The sequence below is a fragment of the Rousettus aegyptiacus genome, unplaced genomic scaffold (genome assembly GCF_014176215.1).
Source record: "Rousettus aegyptiacus isolate mRouAeg1 unplaced genomic scaffold, mRouAeg1.p scaffold_m13_p_15, whole genome shotgun sequence".
In the NCBI taxonomy this organism is placed as follows: domain Eukaryota; kingdom Metazoa; phylum Chordata; class Mammalia; order Chiroptera; family Pteropodidae; genus Rousettus; species Rousettus aegyptiacus.
The window spans coordinates 25,935,754-25,942,844 of NW_023416290.1; the positions used below are offsets into that span (position 1 = coordinate 25,935,754).

At 31.1% G+C, this 7,091-nt stretch overlaps 1 pseudogene; it reads right to left on the reverse strand.

Annotated features, from left to right (window-relative positions):
• Positions 1 to 6,712: 6,712 nt before the first annotated feature.
• LOC118612276 lies at positions 6,713 to 6,831 on the reverse strand (annotated as a pseudogene).
• Positions 6,832 to 7,091: the final 260 nt, after the last annotated feature.

Here is a 7,091-nt window from a genome sequence, read left to right on the forward strand (position 1 = left end):
TTTCCAGTGTGAATATAATTATTATACTCTTAGAATGTCTCCAAATGATGAAAGATTTAATTACATCAAGGAGCTCTACCTCCAGTACTAGGGACATAGACATAAATTTATATATTTGAGTAATTTACTTTAAAGAGTTTTGATTTCAGCCACAAATTTGAATTTAAATGAATATAACTAGAAGTATAGTTAAAATGCATTATTTCCTTGAATCCAATGATTTGAGATAAAAATGTTTCCATTTGTTTAATTAAAAAAATAGCCTTGTTATCATACTTAATAGCAGCCTAAGAGAGATTTTCAAATAATTTTATAATCTATTTCTTTACCTTTCATAAGAAAAAAATCCTAAGTGCTACAAAATTAAAAATTATGTGTATATCACTTACTTTACTCATGGGAATTTAGATATGTTTATTATATAAATTATAACTTAACATTTTAACTCTGATAATTGAGAGTGCAAAAATAAATATTTGACATATTTTCTTCAACAATCTAAAATTTTTTTTGAGATAAAATTCATATAACATAAAATTCATTTAAAACATTTTAAAATATTCCATTTCGTGGATTATTTTTTCTTTTGTATATTTAATGTTGTGCAACCACACAATTATCTAATTCTGGAATATTTTATCACTCACAAAAGAAATCCCGTATCCATTAAGCAGTTACTCTCCATTGCCCTCTCTTCCCAGACCTTGGCAAACAATAATCTACTTTCTGTCTCTATACATTTGCCTATTGTGGACAGACATTTCATATAAAAGGTATCATACAGTATGCTGTACTTTGTGACTAGCTTATTTCACTTAGTATGTTTTCAAGGTTCATCTATGTTGTAGCATGAATCAATACTTCGTTTCTTTTTATATCTGAATAATATTCCATTGTATGGCTATACCACATTTTATTTATCCATTTATCTTTCTTGGACATTTGGGTTGTCTTTCCATTTATTTGTGTTTTTATGAATTTTTTCAGCAGTTTTGTAATTTTCAATGTGTAAGTCTTTTTCCTCTTTGGTCAAGTTTATTCCTAGTTCTTTTATTCTTTTTAATGTAATTGCTTTATTAATTTCATTTTAGATTGTTTTATACAAGTGTATACACCTACAACTGATTTCTCTGTGTTGATTTTTACACCCTGCAACTCTGTCGAACTTACTTATTAGCTTTAATAGTTTTGGTGAATTCTTTAGGGATTCTTAGGGTTATCTGTGAATATAAGTAATTTTTCTTCTTTCTCCCCAGTTTGAATGAATTTCATTTATTTATCTCGCCTAATTGTTCTGGCTAAAACTTTCAGTAAAATGTTGAAAGGAAGTGGAAAGAGCAGACTTTTATTGATCTGGAAGTGTGAGATTTTTAGTGTTTCACATGTTTCATTAAATTTATTCCCAGGTATTTTATTCTTTTTGTTGCAATCGCAAAAGGAATTATTTTATTCTACTTCTTTTTCTAACACTTCATTATTAGAGTATAGGAACGCTATGGATTTTAAATGTTGATTTTGTATCCAGAGACTTTACTGTGTTTGCTTATAGTTTCTAGTAGTGCTGTTGTGGAGTCTTTAGAGTTTTCTATATAGAGAATCAAGTCATCCTAAAATAGTGACAGTTTGACTTCTTTATTTCCTATTCGGATACCTTTTATATCTTTCCCTTGTCTAATTGCACTCGCTAGGATCTCCAACGTTATATTGAATAACAGTGGTGATAGTGGACAGCCTTGCCTTGTTCCTGATGTTAGAGGGAACGTTTTTAGTTTTTCACCATTAAGTAAAATGTTGTCTGAGGGTTTGTCATAGATAGCCTTTATTATGTTCAGGTACTTTCCTTCTACACCGATTTTGTTAAGTGTTTTGATTATAAATTGATCCTGTATCTTGTCGAAGACTTTTTCTCCATCTATTGATATGATAATATGATTCTTATTTTTCAATTTGTTTATGTGGTATATCACATTAATTGATTTGAGTATGTTGTGCCATCCCTGTGCCTCTGTGATGAAGCCCACTTGATCATGGTGGTATAATCTTTTTAATATGTTGCTACATTCGGGTCACTAGTATCTTATTTAGGATATTTACATCTATGTTCATAAGAGATGTTGGTCTGTAGTTTTCTTTATTGTGTTGTCTCTTTGCCAGGTTTTGATATTAGAGTAATATAGGCCTCATCAAATGAGTTAGGAAGTATTGCCTCTTCTATTTTTTGGAAGAGTTCGAGAACAATGGGTATTAAATCTTTGAATGTTTGGTACAATTCACTGGTGAAGGCATCTGGTCCTGGATTTTTACTTTTTGGCAGGTTTTTGAGATTATTTCAATTTCCATACTGCTGATTGTTCTATTTAGATATTCCAGACCTTGATTCAGTCTAGGAAGATTGTATTTTTCTATGTATCGGTCCAATTTCTTTCTTTCTACTAACTTGAGGCCTCATTTTTTCTTCTTTTTCTAGTTTTTTTTGTTTTGTTTTTTAAGATGAAGCATTAGGCTGTTTATTTGGGCTCATTCTTATTTTTGGAGATAGGCCTGTAATGATATGAGCTTTCTTCTTATGACCGCTTTTGCCATGTCTCAAAAGTTTTGATACATTGTACTATCATTATTATTTGTTTCTATATATCACTTTATCTCTCTTTTTATTTCTTCTCTGACCCAGTTATTCTTCAGTAGCATGATTAACCTCCTTGTATTTGTGATTCTTCCTTATTTCTTTCTGCAGCTGATATCTAGTTTCAAACTATTATGGTCTCTCTTATATTTGTTGAGACTAACTCTGTGTCTCTGTATGTCATTGATTCTTGAGAATGTACCAGGTGCAATAGAGAAAAATGTATAAGCAGTTGTTTTGTAATGGAAGGCTCTGTAAATGTCAATTATGACCAGTTGGTCTAATGTGTCATTTAAAGTTGTTATTTCATTATTGATTTTCTGTTTGGACGATCTGTCCATATCTGACACTGATGTATTTAGGTTCCCTGCTATGATAGTGTTTCAGTCTGTTTCTCCCTTAAGTTCTGTTAATAATTGCTTTACATATTTTGGGACTCCCTGATTGGGAGCATAGATATTAATAAGTGTTATATCTTCTTGGCACATGATTTCCTTTATTGTTATGAAGTGTCCCTCAGTATCTTTCTTTACCTTTTTTATTTTAAAATCTATTTTATCTGATATTAGTACCACTGAATTGTCATTCCTTATAAGTAATTAAATTAAATGTAAATTGAGTAAACTGTTCAAATAAGAGCCAGAAATTGTCAGAATGGGTTAAAAAATAATTCAACTAAATTCTGTCTACAAGAGACCCACTATAAATTAAAAGACACAAATAGGTTAAAAGTAAAAGAATGGAAAAAGATATTTCATAGAAATAGTAACCAAAATGGAGCCAGATGGTTATACTAATATTAGACAAAATCCACTTTATGAAACATAACAAAGACATTATATAATGATAAAAGGAGCAATCCATCAAGGAGATATAACAATTATAAATGTATATGCACCAAAATTAAAGCCCCAAAATATATGAAGCAAATAATAAACAGTTAAAAGGAGAATAGGCAAATCAACAATAATAGTTGGAGATTTAAGTTCCTCACTTTCAATAATGGACAATAGGCAAATCAATGACACTAACTAGACTAGAGAAACACTATAAATCACCTAAACCTAAACCTAAACCTAAACCTAAACCTAAGAGACATTTATGGAGCACTGCACCCCAAAACAGCAGAATACATATTCTTCTCAAATGCACAGGTAATGTTCTCTAAGACAGACACTATTACATCACAAAAACATCTCAATACACTTAAAAGATTAAAATTAAATAAAGTGTGTTCTCTGACAACAATAAAATAAAATAAGAAATTAATAACAAAAGGAAATTTGGAAAATTCACAATGATGTGGAAATTAAAATGCATTTCTAAATAACAGTAGTAGATTAAAAAAATCAAAGGGAAGTTAGATGAATGAGTTCCAGTCTGCTCTCCCTGGTACCAGTACATGTACCAGAAATTCAGGCTGCTTTCCTCAAGATCACTACTGATTTGGGGAGTGGGAATTAGAACCATGTTGAGCTAAAATATCTTGCATTTCTTACCAAAATTTAGCTGTTTTTTTTCTCGATATAGTTTTACCCTGATTGTGAAAGTCTTTTGGCTAGCTTCCAGAGTTTGAAAAAAAAAATTAAATGCTGACCATTTTTGCCAGAGTTTAATTGCTTTTATGGAGGAACAAATTTTTGCAGTTTATTACTCTACCATTTTCATTGATATCACTCTTTAACAACTTTTTGTAGCTTTTATTGCTTGTTTATAATCTAATGATTAAGCATAGAGTCAAAATACCAAAAGGCACACTCTTTTCTTGGGATAACTGTGGATTAATTCTTAAGACAAACACCTCTTGACAGTAACTCAAAGCCACACAAAGAAAGAAACAACACTGGTAAAGGCAACTAAATAGGTAAATGTAAAACTCAGTATTAATATATTTCTTGATTGTAAACTCTTTTTCATATCTTTTAAAATACACAATTTTAATAAACAATAATTATAAATCTATTTTTGATGAGTGCTCAATGTATAAAGATGTAATTTTTAAAAATAAAATCAGGGAGACAATGGAGCTATGTAGGAGAAAAGATGTATATACTGTTGACATTACTTGGTATTAAAACTAGATAGTTATGAACTAAGATGTTGATTATAATCCTCAGGTCAATCCAGGCTTAACTAGAATAAAACAGGACACACAATCCACAGAAGGACCCCTTCTGGAGCACCTGAAGTGTTGATCAGGTAGGCTGCACCACTGGGTCGCAAAGGGAACTTACTAATAAGGCCACTCAGCCAAGAGAAGAAGATGTGATAGGTCTACCAAGTACATAGAAAGAAACACAGAGAGGTAGCCAAAATAAGAAAACAATAAAAGATATTCTAAATGGAAAAACAGGAGGAAAAACAAGAACTAAATAAAATGGAGGCAAGCAACTTACAAAATGCAGAGTTCAAAACAATGGTTATAAGGATGCTCAACAAACTTAGAGGAAGAGTATATGATCTCAGTGAGACCATCAACAAAGAGATAGCAAACACAGAAAAGAAGACAAGAACCACACAAAAAAAAACAGTCAAAAATGAATAATATATTGGAAGGAATCAACAGTAGATTAGATGAAGCAGAGTATTGAATCAGTGATTTAAAAAAAAGGTAGTGAGACAGCAAAAAGAAAAAGAGGATGTAACAATATGTAACAACATTCTCAGCATAGGGGTATCAGAAAGAGAAGAGAAATAATAAGAGATTGAGACCTTATTTATGGAAATAATAATGGAAAACTCCCCTAACCTGACAAAGAAAATAGACATACAAGTCCAAAAAGCTCAGAGAGTCCCATATATGATGAACCCAAAGAGGTACACATAAAGACAAATCACAATAAAGATGGCAAAGATTAAAGACAAATAGGATCTTAAAAACAGCAAGAGAAAGGCAGCTAAGGGAGCCCCCTTAGACTGTTAGTTAATTTCTCAACAGAATCTTTGCAGGCCAGAAAGGATTGGTATGAAATATTCAAAATAATAAAAAGCAAGAACTTACGACCAAGACTAGTTAACCCAGCAATTAAAATTGAAGATGAGATAAAAACTACCCAAACAAGAAAAAGTTAAAAAAATTCATCACCACCAAACCAGAATTACAAGAACTGTTAGACTTCTTTAAGGGGAAAAACCATGAATATGAATAATAAAATGACAATACTATGTACCTATCAACAAACATTTTATTTTTTTATTTTTTCTCAGCTTTTATTTTTTAAAATAATGTTTTAAACTACATTTGACATACAATACTATATTAGTTTCAGGTATACAACACAGTGATTACACATTTATATAACTAAAAAAGTGACCACTTAATAAATCTAGTATTTATTTGACACCATACATAGTTATTACAATATTATTAACTATATTCTTTATGTTATACTTTATGTTCCCATACCTATTTTGTAATTACCCATTTGTATTTTTTAATCCCTTCCCATTTTTTACCCACCCTCTAACACCCCTCCTTTCTGAGAACCATCAAATGTTCTCTGTATCTATGAGTTTGTCTCTGTTTTGTTTGTTGATTTTGTTCTTTATATTCTATATGCAAGTGAAATCATATGGCATTTGTCTTTCATTGTCTGTCTTAATCCAGTCAGCACAATACCCTCTAGTCCTATCCTTGTTGTTGCAGATAGCACGATTTTATTCTTTTTTTTTTATGGCTGAGTAATACTTTATTGAATATATGTACTACCTCTTCTTTATTCATCCATCCATTGATAACTTATATTTTGACTATTGTAAATAATGCTGCAATGAACATATCAATTCTCACATTCCTTCAAAGTAGTGTTTTGGATTTCTGGAGTTAAACACCCAGAAGTGGGATAACTGAATCCTTCTTTGACTCTTGGTATAGCCTTTGTTTTAAAGTCTGTTTTGTCTGTTGTAAGTATTGTTACTCCAGTTTTTTGTTTTCTTTCCATTTTCATGAAACATCTTTTCCTGTCTCTTTTCCTTCAGTCAGTGTGTGTTTTTTGATCTGAAGTGAGTCTATTGTAGGCAGCATATGTAAGAGTCTTGTTTTCTCACAATTCAGCTACCTTAACTTTTGATTGGAGCATTTTTTTTTAATGACTATAGAACCTGGTATTCCTAGATGGTCTCCCACCCAAGTACTAACCAGGCCTGACCCTGCTTACTTTCTGAGGTCAGACAAGATTGGGCACATTCAGGGTGGCATGGCCATAGACCGATTGGAGCATTTCATCCATTCATTTAAAGTAATTGTTGACAAACATGTAGTTATTGCCATTTTATCATTCATATTGTTTTTATCTTTTTTTTTTTCCTTCTTGTTAAAGAAGCCCCTCTAATATTTTTTTGTAATACTGGCTTGGTGGTGATGAACTCCTTTAGCTTTTTCTTATCTGGGAAGCTCTTTATCTGTCCTTCAATTCTAAGTGATAATTTTGCTGGGTAAAAAATTTTGGTTATAGGTCCTTTCTTTTCA